This window comes from Sturnira hondurensis, unplaced genomic scaffold, assembly GCF_014824575.4.
Source record: "Sturnira hondurensis isolate 20B ecotype Veracruz unplaced genomic scaffold, ASM1482457v3 Scaffold0009314, whole genome shotgun sequence".
Classification (NCBI taxonomy): Eukaryota; Metazoa; Chordata; class Mammalia; order Chiroptera; family Phyllostomidae; genus Sturnira; species Sturnira hondurensis.
Genome location: NW_028081945.1, coordinates 1699155 through 1715911, shown reverse-complemented (window position 1 = coordinate 1715911; position 16757 = coordinate 1699155). Strand labels below are relative to the sequence as shown.

The 16757-nt window shown below is 39.0% G+C and overlaps 1 protein-coding gene across 2 annotated transcripts in view; it reads left to right on the top strand.

Annotated features, from left to right (window-relative positions):
* Positions 1–16757, top strand: part of LHFPL3 (LHFPL tetraspan subfamily member 3) — a 609574-nt gene that overhangs the window by 383058 nt on the left and 209759 nt on the right. The window lies entirely within an intron of this gene.

Here is a 16757-nt window from a genome sequence, read left to right as displayed (position 1 = left end):
GAAAAGCACTCATCTTTCTTAAACTTGGTTCCACTCCAACATTTTTAGGGTACTATATTTTTTCCACGTGTTTTCTTTGAACACTTTTTGGCATTTGACATTTCTGTGCATTAAAATGTTACTTCAAAGGAATAAGATTAAAAGTAAGGAAGCTGAGTGGCTAGGTTGGTTGGAGCATCATCTGTACACTAGAAGGTTGTGGGCTCAGTTCCCAGTAAGGGCACATACCTAAGTCGGAGGTTCTATTTTCTCTCAGGATGCATATGGGAGACAACTCATTCATGTCTCTCCCTCACATCTCTCTCTCTCTCTCTCTCTCTCTCTCTCTGTCTCTCTCTCTCTCTCTCTCTCTCTCTCTCTCCATCTAAGCATGTTATTGAGGATATCTTTTTAAAGTGAGCCATTCTGACATGTGTGAGTTGATATCTCAATGTGTTTTTAATTTGCATTTCTCTGATGATTGGTGATGTTGAACATCTTTTCTTATGTCTATTGGCCATGTGTATGTCCTCCATACAGAAGTGTCATTAGGTCCTTTGCCTACTTTTTAGCTAAGTTGTTTGGTTTTTTGAATTTGAGTGCTGTAAGTTCTTTATAAATTTTGGATATTAACCCCTTAATCAGATGTATCAGCAAATATGTTCTCCCATTCTGTGGGTTGTCTTTTTATTTTGTTGATGTTTTTGTTTGCTATGCAAAAACTTTTTACTTTAATGTAGTCCCATTTGTTTATTATTTTTCTTTTGTTTCCTGTGCCTGTGGAGATATATCGATTAAAATATTGCTATGAGCAATGTCTAAGATTTTGATGGCTATGTTTTCTTCTAGGATTTTTATGGTTTTGGCTCTAACATTTAAGTCTTTAGTCCATTTTTAATGTATTCTTACATGTGGTATAAGAAGGTTGTCTAGTTTCATTTTCCTGCACTTATCTATCCAATTTTCCCAACACCATTTATGGAATAAACTACTTTAGCCTATTGTATGTGCTTGCTTCTTCTGTTGAATATTAATTGACTATAAAGGTGTGAGTTTATTTCTGGGTTCTCTATTCTATTCCATTGATCTATGTTTCTATTTTTATGCCAGTACCATGCTGTTTTGATTACTATGACTTTATTGTATAGTTTGATACTAGGAAGGGTGGTTCCTCTATAAATCAACACACAACAAGTACTGGCAAGGATGTGGAGAAAGGGAAACAGTTTTGCTGGTGAGAACTCTTGGTGGGAACACAGATTGGTGCAGCCACTGTGGAAAGAAGTATAAAGATACCTTGAAAAAATAAAAATGGATCTGCCTTTTGACCCAACAATCCCACTTCCAGGAATATATTTGAAGAAACCCAAAACACTAATTCAAAATAACATAAGCACCCCTGTGCTCATTGCAGCATTATTTGCAATCTCTAAGATACGGAAGCAGCCCAAGTGTCTATCAGTAGATGAGTGGATAAAATAACTATAGGACATTTACACAATAGAATACTGCTTTGCCATAAAAAAGAAGAAAATTGTACCCTTTGCAACAGTATGAATGGACCTGGGGAATATTATGTTAAGTGAAATAAGCCAGTTGAAGAAAGGCAAATACCATATTTTATTCATATGTGGTATCTAATGAACAAACTGAATAAGCAAAATAGAGACAGAGTCATACATAGAAAGCAGGATGACAGCTACGTAGGGGGGAGATCAAAGAATTGAGCAAAAAAGAAATAAGAACTCATGGACATGGACAATACTGTGGTGATTGAGGGGGGCAAGAGGTATAAGGGGACTAAATGATAATGAAAAAATACAATAAAAATAAAGTGACCAAGCTGTGTAAAAGAAAAGCTTGCTGCCAATTGGTACAAACTTCTGTTTTAGGACATTATCTATAAATGGACACTATTTCCAGGGGTCTGGCAGGCTTGGGAGAGTTCATCATCTGAGGAGGATTTCGGTTGCTTCTAAAGTCATTCCTTCAATTGAGAAATGAGTTGCTGATAGCCAGATTACCATGAGATCCCTGACTTTGTCTAACTCTAACCAACGGAGACTTTCAGTGAGTCCTGTGGTGGGCGAGTCACATGGAGAGTGAGTGTGCCATCCTCTCTCTGCCTGCTGAACAGGTAGACATTGAGTCAGCTCATGAATTATGTCTATGAGAACAGTTATTTCCAATAACATTTGTATGTATGGAACATCAAGTGAATACAAATTTATCCCTGAATATGTATAATACAATGTAAATAGTAGGTGACCAGTTAATAATCTAGACTGGGCTCTCCCTGTTTTACAAATAAAGTAACCATGGCACAAATGGCCACTTACAAAACTTTGGCAGGATAACCATCACTCTATGTTGCCTTACTCTGGATGTTAGGATAAAGCAGATTTTGCTGGGAGAATGGCGATAGGTATACTACTACGTAGGGTTCTGTTCATACGGCCATGGAGAAAGATCATCCTGTCTTCCCTTAAGATCCTGTGTCTGAACTGGTGTATAGATTTCAGCAAGTAAAAATGTTGCCTAAGTTCCAGCCAAGATGGGAGTTTAAGTAGAAACCATTCACTTCCTCGCACAACCAAAAGGAGGAGAACAACCAATCTGAAACCAATAAACAACCAGAAGCAGCAGAAGAATCAAACTGCATGGAACTCAAACACCAAAGAATGAAAGAAAAAATCAACCAGAACAACCAGACCAGTAAGAACTCTTGGAAAGGCCATGCAGGTGGGGCCAGATCAGAAAAACTACAGCCAGGTGGTGGAACATGCAAGTGGGGCTGCAAGAGAAAAACCGCAGCAAGGCAGAAAACCATCTGGGTGGGGCAGGCTAAGGAAAACCAAGGTGAGGCAGTGGACTGCACATGTGGGGCTGGATGAAGGCCAATCTGAGACTCAGAGTTGACTGTGGACTACAGCAGTTGCTGTGGTGGGAGAATCTCCCAGTCTCACACTAGAGTTTCTGGGAAAGTGGGCTAGAGCCCAGCAGTGGAGCCTAATTGTTCCCTCTCTGGCCACACCCCCACAGGCAGCACCGCAGGGCAGCAAGGATGGTTGAACCTGCCCTAGTGAATTCCTAAGGCCCCACCCTTTTACAACTTAACAGCTGTGCCAACACAAAGAGATATGGCCCAGATGAAAGAACAGAGCAAAACTTCAGAAAGACAGCTAAGTGATGAGAAGATAGCCAACCTATCTGATGGAGAATTTAAAGCCCTGGTGATAAAAGTGCTCACAGAACTGATTGAGCTTGGTTGAAAAATATAAAACAAATGAAAGATATCCAAATTAAATAAAGCAAAATATTCAGGGAACCAACAGTGACAGGAAGGAAACCAGAACTCAAAGCAACAATTTGGAACAAAAGAAAGAAATAAACATCCAACTAGAACAGAATGAAGAAACAAGAATTCAAAAAAATGAAGAGAGACTTAGGAACTTCTGGGACAACTTTAAACATTCCCCTATCCAAATTTGAGGGGTGCCAGAAAGAGAAGAACAGCAAGAAATTGAAAACTTATTTGGACAAATAATGAAGGCAAACTTTCCCAATATGGTGAAGAAAATAGACTTCCAAGAAGTCCAGGAAGCACTGAGAGTCCCAAAGAAGTTGAACCCAAAGAGGAATACACTGAGACACATCATCATTAAGTTACCCAAGATTGAAGATAAAGAGAGAATATTAAAAACAACAAGCCCTGGCTGGTGTAGCTCAGTGGATTGAGCATGGGCCTGGGAACCAGATGATCATGGTTCGATTTCCAGTCAGGGCACATGCCTGGGTTGCAGGCCAGTTCCCAGTGGGGGACACATGACAGGCAACCATACATTGATTTTTCTCTCCCTCTCTCCTTCCCTTCCCCTCTAAAGATAAATGAATAAAATATTTAAAAAAAAAACAAGAAGAAAGGACAGTTACCTACAAAGGAGTGCCCATAAGACTCTCAGATGATTTCTCAAAAGAAGTTTTGCAGGCAAGAAGAGGCTGGAAAGAAGTATTTGAAGTCATAAAAGGCAAAGACCTACATCCAAGATTACTCTATCCAGCAAAGCTTTAATTTAGAATGGAAGGAAAGATAAAGTGCTTCAAGTTAAAGGAGTTCATCATCACCAAGTCATTATTATATGAAATATTAAAGGGACTTATCTAAGAAAAGAAGATAAAAATATGAACAGTAAAATGACAACAAACTCACAACTATCAACAAATGAACCTAAAAGAAGAGAAAAACAATGAAAATAAAAACTAAGCAAACAACCAGAACAGGAAGAGAATCAGAGAAACCATACATCACATGGAGAGATTTCAGTGGGAAAGGGGAAGGGAGGAATAGAGGGGAAAATGTACAGGGAAGAAGCAGCGTAATTAGTAGGCATAAAATAAATGGGGAGAGATAAAAATGGTATAGAAAACAGAGAACTCAAAGAACTTATATGTGCAACCAATGGACATGAACTAAGTGCAGAGGGAATGCTGAAGGGTTGGAGGGGCAGGGCAGAGAGGAGATAAAGAGGGAAAATTGGGGGAAACCATAATAGCATAACCAATAAAAAATACTTTTAAAAAATGTTCCCTAAGTCAAGGGCTCACCGGCAAATTTCAGACATGTTTGTGACCTTATAGCACTTTCAGTTGTATGTTTATTGAAATGTTCATGAAAACACAATGTCTATTGAATCTAAAGAAGTTACTTAAAGACAAGAAAGTCTTCACAAAACTTAAACAGTACCTAATTGATTCATGAATGACATGAATTTTAACCTTAAGGACAAATCATTCTAAATACAAATATCTAAATATAAATTAATAATAAGGTACATATATATTCATAGTCATACACACATATATATAATCCTAAAAGAAATATATGCCTTTTAAGAATATGTAAAATCTTTGGCTAACATATAGCTAACTTAAAATATTAAGCCAAAAAAGAAGAACGATTTTCTTGTGAAATGTGTATAAAACCAAATATACACATGTTTATGCATTAAAATCTTTTAATTTCCATTTCACACACTTAGAATTTATAATTACTCTGATGTTCTTGGTACTACAGATAAGATGAAATTATGACTAGATGAAATACTATCATAAACAAAACAAATATTTGTACATATAAAAGCTAACAGTTTCTAAGTGTTATTTTAGTACTCGCTCTTGTACTTGAAGAATAAATGTCTAGTTATAAACAACATGCTAAGCACTGCCAATACTCTGAGTGTTCTTAGCACTGAAACCAGTATTCTAGACTTCCAGCCAAGAGGGAGGCATAGATGGATACACTTTGCCTCCTTGCACAGCCAAAATAAGAACAACAAATTTAAAAACAAAAAATAACCAGAACTGCCAAAAAACTGAACTGAATGGAAGTCTGACAACCAAGGAGTTAAAGAAGAATATTCACCCAGAATGGTAGGAAGGGCGGAGATGGGCAGCTGGGCTGGAGAGGACTTGCAGCAAGGCAGCAGCTGGTGGAGCGGGTGGTCTCACATTTGCATGTGGATACACTGGGAGGAAAAGCTGGGGAGCAAGACAGACCATACAACCCAGGGTTCCAGGGCAGGGAAATAAAGCATAAAAACCTCTGACTGAAAAACCTGTGCCAGTTGAGGCAGCAGGAGAAACTCCCAGCCTCACAGGAGAGTTCCTCGCAGAGACATTCAAGGACCTAGAATGTACACAAACCCACCCACCCAGGAATCAGCACCAGAAGGGCCCAATTTGTTTGTGGGTAGTGGTGGAAGTGACTGAAAGCCAGCTGAGAGCCGAGTAAGCAGCACTGTTCCCTCTCACACGCCTCCCTGACACACGATGCCGCAACGCAGCAACATGGGTTGCCACGCCCTGATGAAAAACAAGTCTCTGCTCTTTACTACATAACAGGTGCACCCAGACAAAAAAAAATCTGGCCCAAATGAAAGAACAAATCAAAGCTCCAGAAAAAATACAACTAAGCAATGAAAAGATAGCCAACCTATTAGATGCAGAATTCAAAATACTGGTGATCAAAATGCTCATAGAAATGGTTGCATATGCTCTTAAAATAGAGGGAAAATGTGAAGGCAATGAAAAGTGAAATAAAGGAAAATGTACAGGAAACCAACAGTGAAGGGAAGGATGGCAGAGGAGTTAGTGAAAGTGACACTAACACCCTCCCAGGACCAAACTGGAGCTACAAATAAATAAGAAAAATCATCCTGAATAATGAACTGAACACTAGCTGGAGAGAAGTCTTATAACCAAGGACATATAGAAGGAACCATTTCACCACAATGAGATTGGTAGGGAGTACAAAGGCACGAGAGGGCTGGCTAGGCTCCCACAGGCAGCAGCTGAAGTTCTGGAGGGATACTTCAGCAGCTGGGTTGGAGAGGGTTCCTCCTGAGAAGAGTGGAGTCTAAACCCTAAGCTGGACACTCCCTCCTAAAGCACCAGAACCAGCACAGGAACTCAAATAACATCTGGCTGTGGAAAGCAGCAGGGTTCCTGCCTGCCATGGAGAGATGGCTAGAAATACAGAGAGCCCCTTAAATGGCCAATGCACAAAATTTTGTTTGCAGCCAATTACCCTGGGCTCCAACAGAGGGCAGAGTGGACTAGAGACAAATAAGGAAAGTCTGGCTGGTGACTGTGGGAAGAGAGCTGAAGGATCAATCACCAGGATCCCTGTGCTGAGTTATTTCCCATACTGCAGAGACAATCTTTCTCAGGCAGAGTGCTCCCCTCCATGCGGCATCAACCTGAAGGGAAACGATAGCCTCACCCAAGAAATCCATCTCACCTCATCCTGTGGAGCTTAAGCCAGGCTGCTGAGTATAGCTAGAAGCTACACTGTGATTAAGCCAAACAGTAGAGGTGGATTTCTGGGAGCTCTGAGACTTTAGCTGACCCTTCCTCAGTCTGGAGCTGGTAAAAGCCAGCTTTGGTACCCACCCTGCTTCTTTCTGCACACACACAGGCCCAACAGAGGGAGCCACAAGCTGTAGATCAATGATAGCTCCAAACACATTGCTCAGGGCCAGTCACAGAGTGTCTGACATAGACCTGCACCAGAGTCTTTGTAGATTTACCTGATAAATACAAAGAAGCAGGCCGAATGGAAAGACAAAGCCCCAAATGAAAGAACAAGATAATTCTTCAAAAGAAGAACTAAATACAATGGAGGCAAGCAATTTATCAGATAACCAGTTCAGAGTAATGATTATAGGGATACTCAACAGCATGAAAAAAGACATACAAACCATGAAAAAAGGACCAGTATAAAATAAAAATGGAATGTCTGGAATAAATAATACACTGGAAGGAATAAACTGTAAGGAAAATGAAGCAAAGTATCAAATCAGCAATTTAGAAGATAAGGTAGGAAAACACCCTAGCAGAACAGAAAAAAGAATTTTAAAATCGAAGAGAGTTTAAGAAACTCTTGGGACAACATGAAACATAACAATATTCACATCATGGGAATACCAGAAGGAGAAGACAGTGAGCAAGGGATCATAAACCTATTTGAAGAAATAATGACCAAAAACTTCCCTAATCTGAGGGGAAAAAGATATGCAAATCTAGAAGAGGTACAGAGTCCCAAAAAGATAGAACCAAAGAAGCCTACACCAACACATATCATAATTAAAATGGTAAAGCCTAAAGACAAGGAGACAATCCTAAAACTCACAAGAGAGAAGCAGTTAGGGAGCTCCAATTAGACTCTCATCTGATTTTTCAACAGAAACATTTCAAGCCAGAAGCGACTGGCAAAAATATTCAAGATGATGAAAAGCAAGGATCTACAACCAAGGCTACTCTACCCAATAAGGCTATCATTCAAAATTGAAGGAGAAATAAAGAACTTCCCAGGCAGGAAAAAAAACAAAAGAGTTGGTGAACACCAAACCACTCCTGCAACAAATGTTAAGTGGCTTGCTAAGAAGAAGGAGAAGAAAAAGAAAAAGAGGGAAAAAAACCAGGAAAGTAGTTAAAAATAAAGTGGCAATAAATACATATCTATCAATAATCTCAAATCTCAATAAATTTAAGAAGACTGAAATCATATCAAGCAACTTTTCTGACCACAATGGTATGAAACTAGAAATCAATCACAAGAAAAAAACTGAAAAATACATAAAGACATGGAAACTAAATAACATGTTTTTAAACAATGAATGGGTCAGCAATGAGATCAAGAGAGAACTCAAAACATACATGGAAACAAATGAAAATGAGAACACGAAACCCTAAAATTTGTGGGACACAGGAAAAGCAGTGCTAACAGAGAAATTCATAGCATTACAGGCCTATCTCAAGAAACAAGAAAAAGCTCAAATAAACAATCTAACTTTACACTTAAAAGAACTTGAAACAAAATAATGAGCAAAGCCCAAAGTGAGTAGAAGGAAGGAAATAATAAATATCAGAGCAGAAATACACAAAATACAGTCTAATAAAATGATAGAAAAGATCAATGGACCCAAGAGCTGGTTCTTTGAAAAGATAAACAAGATTGACAAACCTTTAACCAGACTCATCAAGAAAAAATGAGAGAAGACCCAAGTAAGTAAAACCAGAACTGAAAGAGGAGAAATAACAACTGACACCAAAGAAATACAAAGGATTCTAAGAAAATATTATGAACAACTATATGCCAACAAATTAGACAACCTGGATGAAATGGATAAATTCCTAGAAATGTACAATCTTCCAAAACTAAATCGGGAAGAATTAAAGAATATGAATAGACAGATTACACCTAATGAAATTGAAGTAGTAGGCCCTGGCTGGCGTAGCTCAGTGGATTGAGCGCTGGCCTGCGAACCAGATGATCGAGGTTCGATTCCCAGTCAGGGCACATTCCTGGGTTGCAGGCCAGTTCCCGGCAGGGGCCAGTTCCCAGCAGGGGATGCACGAGAAGCAACCATACATTGATGTTTCCTTCCTCTCTCCTTCCCTTCCCCTCTAAAGATAAATAAATAAAATATTTAAAAAAAAAGAAATTGAAGTAGTAAACAAAAAACTCTTAATGAAACAAATTCCATGGACTGGATGGCTTCACAGGTGAATTTTACCAAACATTTTGAGAAGTACTAACACCTCTCCTTTTCAAACTATCTCAGAAAACTTAAGAGGAGGGAAGACTCCCAAGCTCATCTTATGAAGCTAGCATTATCCTAATTCGAAAACCAGATGAACACAATACAAAAAAGAAAAAAAAGAAAATATCTCTGATAAACATAGCTCCTAAATTCTTCAACAAAATATTAGCAAAGCAAATGCAGCAATTCTTCAAAAAGATCATACACTATGATCAAGTGGGATTTATTCCTGGGATGCAAGGTTGGTGCAACATTCACAAATGAATAAATGTGATCACCACATAAACAAAATGAAGGATAAAAACAACATGATCATATCAATAGATGCAGAAAAGTATTTGATAAAATCCAGCACATATTTATGATAAAAGCTCTCAGCAAAGTGGGAATAGAAAGAACATACCTAAACATAACAAAGGCCAGTTATGAAAAACCCACTGCCAACATCATACTGAATGGGCAAAAACTACAAGCCTTGTTCCCTTAAAGACTGGGAACAAGGCAGGGATGTCTGCTTTCATCTCTCTTATCCAACATTATAATGGAAGTTCTAGCCGTAGCGATAAGATGAGAAGAACTGAAAAGAATCTAACTTGGAAAGGAAGATGTATGTATAAGTATAATACCTTTTCTAAATGTATACATACCACAGCTCAAGTTCACTGGCACTATGTTAATGAAGAAGCTATAGGAATGATTCCTGTCTCTCCTTTATTAGGTGTTTAGCATGACAATCCACATGTGAACATCCCCCTCCACAGTCCAGCAGCTCTGATGGCATCAGTTTCTTCAACTACTGTATGCCCGAACAAATGATAAAAATGCAGGTCCATTTTTTTCACCAAGTTCCCTTTCAGTGCTTCAACAGCATGAGGTAATTTATCATGCCTTTTCTGCAACAGTTCATAGACTTTTTTATCTTTTAAAATATATTTTATTGATTATGCTATTACAGTTGCCCCATTTTCCCCCTTCACTCCCCTCCACCCTGCACACCCTCTCCCACCCACATTCCCCCCATTTAGTTCATGTCCATGTGTTATACATGTAAGTTATTTAGCTTCTACATTTCCCACACCCTTCTTGCCCTCCCCCTGTCTATTTTCTACCTACCATCTATGCTACTTATTCTCCATACCTTTTCCCCCTCTCTCGTCCTCTCAATCCCGTTGCTAACCCTCCATGTGATCTCTATTTCTGTGGTTCTGTTCCTGTTCCAGTTGTTTACTTAGTTTGTTTTTGTTTTAGTGTGGTTGTTAATAATTGTGAGTTTGCTGTCATTTTACTATACATTTTTTGTATCTTCTTTTTCTTAGGTAAGTCCCTTTAACATTTTATATAATAAGGGCTTAGTAATGATGAATTCCTTTACTTTGACCTTATCTGAGAAGCACTTTATCTGCCCTTCCATTCTAAATTATACCTTTGATGGATAAAGTAATCATGGATGTAGGTCCTTGCCTTTATGAGTTGGAATATTCTTTCCAGTCCCTTCTTGCCTGTAAGGTCTCTTTTGAGAAATCAGCTGACAGTCTGATGGGAACTCCTTTGTAGGTAACTGTCTCCTTATCTCTTGCCACTTCTAAAATTTTCTCCTTCATTTTAATCTTGGGTAACTTAATGATGATGTGCTTTGGCATCTTCCTCCTTGGGTCCAACTTATTTGGGACTCTCTGTGCTTCCTGGATTTCCTGGAAGTCTATTTCCTTTGCAAGATTGGGGAAGTTCTCCTTTATTATTTGTTCAAATAAGTTTTCCACTTGTTGCTCTTCCTCTTCCCTTTCTGGTACCCCTATAATTCAGATGTTGGAATGTTTAAAGATGTCCTGGAGGTTCCTAAGCCTCTCCTCATTTTTTTTAATTCTTGTATCTTCATTCTTTTCTGTTTGGTTGTTTCTTTCTTCCTTCTGGTCCACTCCATTGATCTGAGTCCCAGTTTCCTTGCCATCATTATTGGTTGCCTGTGCACTTTCCTCTATTTCATTTAGTGTAATCTTCATTTTCTCATCTAATTTGCAACCACATTAATCCAGTTCTATGAGCATCCTGATCTCTAGTGCTTTGAACTATGCATTTGATAGGTTGGCTATCTCTTTGTTGCTTAGTTGTATGTGTTCCAGAGCTTTGATCTATTCTTTTGTTTGGGCCATATTTTTTTGTCTTGTTGCGCCTGTTAATAGTGAGGGGCGGAGCCTTAGGAGTTCACCAGGGCAGGGCAACCCACATAGCTGTGTTGTAATGCTGTGCGTGGGGAGGGGTCTGAGAGGGAATAATGGGGCTCGTTCCACTCTCTGCTGGATTTCAGTTCCTTCTGCCGCTTCTCCCAAGCAAACTGGGGTCTTTTGGAACTGATTCCTGTGTGGGAGGCCTTGTGTGCATGCTAGGACCCTGTGAGTCTCTCTAATGAACTCTCCTGTGAGGCTGGGAGTCTCTCCTGGCACCTCAACCCCCATAGGTGTTTTCAATTGGTGTTTTGAAGTTTTACTTCCCCACTCTGGGACCCTGGGTTGCAAGGTATGTCTCACTACCCAGTTTCACCTGGTTTATTTGCACACGAATGTGGGACCACCCATCTGCAAGCCGCCTTGTGCACGGTGCCCCTCCACAATCTGCCCCCTCACTGGGTTCATCTGCTGCCACCCCATGCCCAGGGTCTGCCAGCCACCTTTTTTTCCCCATGACTACTCTCTGCTTGGCCGCCCGACTTTGCCCCTCCTACCAGTCTGGATGAATGTGTCTATTTTAACTCCTTGGTTGTCCAACTCCATACAGTTCAATTTTCTGTCAGTACTGGTTGTTTTTTTGTTTCTAAATTTTTGTTGTCCTTATTTTGGTTGTGCAAGGAGGCACAGTGTGTCTACCAACCATCTTGGCTGGAAGTCCAGTGCATAGACTTTTTAAAGAATTAACATAGACTTTCTCTTCCTCTCCCCAAAATAAGCAGTTCTCGGGTTCACATTAACAGTTCTGATTAGGACAGTTGGACCACCAATATCAGTGGGCCAAGTGACCCAAACCATAGATCCCCTATTGCCTTTTTCATCTTGCTTCATTTTCCTTTGGAGAAAGACCCAATTAAAAACATTTGTGGATTTTTCTAAGGAAGTGTCCTTCACAGAGGTTGCATTCAGCTTTTTGGGGGGGAGGGGAAGTGCCAGAGCAATTAGTGGTTGTGGGGAACCACTAGCTATTTGTGTCCTGTTTTAGAAGAAACCATTGTGGACCTCGGTCTCCACACAGAGGTCCTTTCAGAATGTGAACACTTCCTAATCATTTGGAATACACTTAAAACTGCAATCAACAGGCATGCCCTCACAAGGGTGCCTTTGTTATACATTTTAGGTTAGAAGTCATGATATCATGCAGTAAGTTCTTTTCATCATTCATCTCTATTCACCTCCAACTTGTCAGCTCTCATTTCTCTTTAACATTCAAGAACATTCTCTGATGTACTTGCAGAAAACCTGTTGCTGAAATGAAGGAATATATACCTCCAAGTTAGTCATTTTCTAGGTGACATTCTAAGAAAAAGGAAACCCATTTTAGGATAACAGCCCAATTGGGACTAATTCCCCAGTATCCCTTGTGGGCAGGAATTAGCATGTCCAAATTAATCAAATGTTCTGGTGCTTCTTATATTCTCCTATTTAGTGTAGTTATAGTTTTACATCTTACAGGATGGAGAATTTATAAAGAATTAGAAATAATTAATTGTAAAGCAAAGAAAAATAGTATTTAATTTTTCACGGACTGAGACATTAGCCTGGGATCTTGCTGGCACTCCTCAGTCAGGATTAGGAACAGCCGTTAGTCTTCAGCAGCTACACAAATCATGCAGGTTAATACGTCTCTGGTTAACAGAATGCCAGAAAACAGAATTGATTGTAGCACTCAAGCGTTATTGCAGGACATAATAATAATGCCTTCCCAAAGAAACCAACAGAGCCTACACCATTTTAATGGTTTAAGTTAATCTTAAATACACTGCAACTTTTGGGGGCCTCAACCTTTTAAAAATAAAACAAAATAACCAAGAAGAGGAAGTTTGGGCAGGGGAAGAAGAAAATGTACATTTTGATAATACATTGTCAGGAAATAAAATTTGTTATACAACGGCCATCCAGAGACACAGCTTTCAAAAGGATAGAACCTATTCATTTAAAAAGTGAAATTCAGTCACAAATTTCACTCACAACGTTTTAAAAGCTTTTAAATGCAATTGTTTTATTTTTTCAGTATCGTACTATATAACCACTCGGATTTTCCAAACAGATAGATTAGAGAAAGATTGTACCTTTCACTTTAAGAGAAGGCAAAAAAAATAAAAAGGGAGTAAAGAGTCCAATATATATTGCAGTGCCTTGTGGCCAGCAGGACACTAGGAGCACACTTGTTAGAGGTAACCAAAACACTTTTTCCCAAGAGGCCAAACCCTGACCTTGTTAGCCCAGTTTTTATATTAAGGTTTTTCTGAACACCCAACTTCCTTAGACTATTGAAAATAAGAATTTCATTTTTAAAATACTGTAATTACAAACAAGCAAGCAAAATATAACCAGAGACATTGAAATTAAGAACAATCTGACAGTCACCAGAGAGGAGGTGGGAGGGAGTGATGGGGGGAAGAGGAGAAAGGATTTCAGGAACAACTATAAAGGACACATGGACAAAACCAAGGTGGGGTGGAATCAGGTTGAGGAAAGTGGGATGGCTGGGGTGAGGGGGAGTGGTGGGTGGGAAATGCAGACAACTGTACTCAAATGACAATAAAATTTTTAAAAACCAACTGAATCTAAAAAAAAAAAAAAAACGAACTAAGCAAATAACTACAACAGGAACAGAATCACAGAAATGGAGATCACATGGAGGGTTATCAGTGGGGGAACGGAAGGGGGGAGGATGGAAGAAAATGTACAGGGAAAAGAAGTATAAATGGTAGGTACAAAATAGACAGGGGGAAGATTGAGAATAGTATGGGCAATGGAGAAGCCAGAGAACTTATATGTACAACCCATGGACATGAACTAAGGTAGAATGTTGGTGGGAGGGGGTTGCAGTGTGGAGAGGAATAAGAGGGAGAGAAAATGGGACAACTGTAATAGCATAAACAATAAAATATACTTTTAAAAAAGAAAAACATTCTGTTTTTATGAATTTGAGAATACCCCTTGTATAAAATTAAGCACAATTGTGTATTATATCACCTATTTTCCCTGACTTTGAAGATAGGAAACAAGAGGTTGCCATTATCCTCTCATGGTTTCAGTTTCAGAGTGTTAATTTTACCTCAGCTCTTTTTATCTTGACTCCTAATTCAGAGTTTCCAGAAATGGGAACTTTTAAGATAGTCAGTCTACCCTCAGTGCAGAAGACCTTTAGAAAAAGATGTCTTTGTTATGTCATCAGTCCACAAACTTCCTCTTCCAGTGAAGTCCTGTGATATCTAATAACCTGTCTAAACTTGTCAGTGGTGATTTCTACTATGTGTATAAAGCTGCAAGTTATTCTCTAAGTGATTTCCATTCATAAACGAAAAGTATTTTATTTTTTCTTTATGAGAGTAATTTAATATATAAAAAACCTTTAGAATATTTGTTCAGTACTTTAAGTAACATAGTGTCTTTAGAGGTGACTTTTTAAAACTATGGTTTGGATTCAAAGATATTCTGTCTTCTCAAGTAAAATAAATTTTTGCTCATGAAACCCACATGTCTTAAAATACACAGGTTGTTGTTGTTAGATAGTACTTTGAAGACCTGAGAGATACAAAGGGAACAGGAATTTGAAAATGTTTTCAAATGATTAACTTCACTTTTTTCTAATTATTCTCTCAAGTGCTTACAATCTGTTGTCTTAGTCATAACAAAATTGTCTTTGCTATGTCACCTGAACATAAATCCATCTTTAATTAGCCCTTTTATAGTTTTTGTGACCTTGAGTAGTTGTGATATTGACTTCCATAAACTATATTCTATTGTCTAATTATTATAATTTATGTATTCATTCACTCACTCTTCTATTCAAAAATATTTTAGTGCCTATTGTGTTTAAAGCACTGTTTTACGTACTGTGAATATGATGGCTAACCACAGATTCTTTCCTCAGACAGGTTATAGTCTATTAATTGAAATAATAATTGGAAATAAATAGCAAATATAAAACATAACAGGCACTCTAAGATAGGTACAGTCAGCAGCTGTGGGAGTTCATAGGCAGACCATTGTGATACTATGATTTATAATTAAAAATATGTATTTTGTCTTCTTCCACTGCTCCTAGCACAGAGCTTCTAAAATCCTTGGAATTTCTTAAGTGTGAGAGCTATAAAGATGTCTCTAGTTGTTAATAAGGTGACTTTTGGAACCTAAGGATGGGGCTTGGTTGCCAGGTAAACCAACCACCTGACTAGAGGGTTGGAACTTTAAGTCCCATCCCCTTGACCTCTTCGGACTGACGAGAGGCTGGAGGTTGAATCACTGGCCAATGGCCAAAGATTTAATCAATTGTGCCAATGAAGACTCAGGAAAAGCTTCAAAGGATGGATTTCAAAGAGCTTCCAGGCTGGTGAACTTGTGGAGGTGCTGGAAGAGTGGGAGAAGACATGGAGGCTCTGCTCCTTTCCCCATACCCTGACCCTATGCTCTGTTCAATCTGGATGTTCTTTAGTCGTATAGACTCTTTTGTAATAAAGCAGTAAGCTAGTAAAATGTTTCCCAGAGTTATGTGAGCTGTCCTAGCCAATTAACTGAACTGGATAAGGGAGTCTTGGGAACTTCTGACTCATATAGCCAGAGGATCAGAAGTACAGGTAATAACATAGTTTCCTAATTGGCACCCTGAGTTGGAGGAGTCATTGGAACTTCCAATTTGTAGCCAAGTGTCAGAAGCACAGGTAACAGTCTGGCCTTGCAACTGGCATCTGTAGGGGAATGGGGGAAGTTGTTAAGACTGAACCCTTAATTTTTGTAATCTAGTGCCACCCCCAGGTAAATAGAGTCAGAATTGAGGTAAATTATAGAACATCCAGTTGGTGTCCAAATACTATTTATTGGAGTGGTTGGAAAACCCCACACACACATCAGAATTGGTACCAGAATCAATTTAACAATATTCTAGATTGAGTATTTGATATGGCTTGCCTTGTAGGGGCTCTTGCATTTGACTTGAATGTTAGAAGATTTTAAGAGTGAACATTTAAGGACAATAGTGGGAAATAACTCCAGGCAGAGGAGAAAATAAAGAGATTCAAAAACTTAGTATGTGAAGAGCCATGTTTAGTTCAATTCAAGTGAAGTGAAGAGTATAAAGGGGATGGATGAGAAAATTAAGTAGGGGCTGGATTATGGAGCCTTTGAATTCCTAAAATATCTGAGTGTCCTTCAGTACCAATGTGGAGACTACAAAAGGTAGCAGGATGGTCTAAGTGGTACTGTGTAATCTGGATTAGAATGAGGGCAAACTGAAGGCTGAGGGAAGTGAGGGTTCCCTTTGAAATATAATGAAGATCCTGGCTGGTGTAGCTCAGTGGATTGAGCGCTAGCCTGTAAACCAAAATGTCACCGGTTTGATTCCAGCTCAGACACGTGCCTGAGCTGCAGGCCAGGTACCCAGCTGTGGGTGTGCAAGAGACAGTCAGTGTTTCTCTCACATATTATGTTTCTGTCCCTCTCTTTA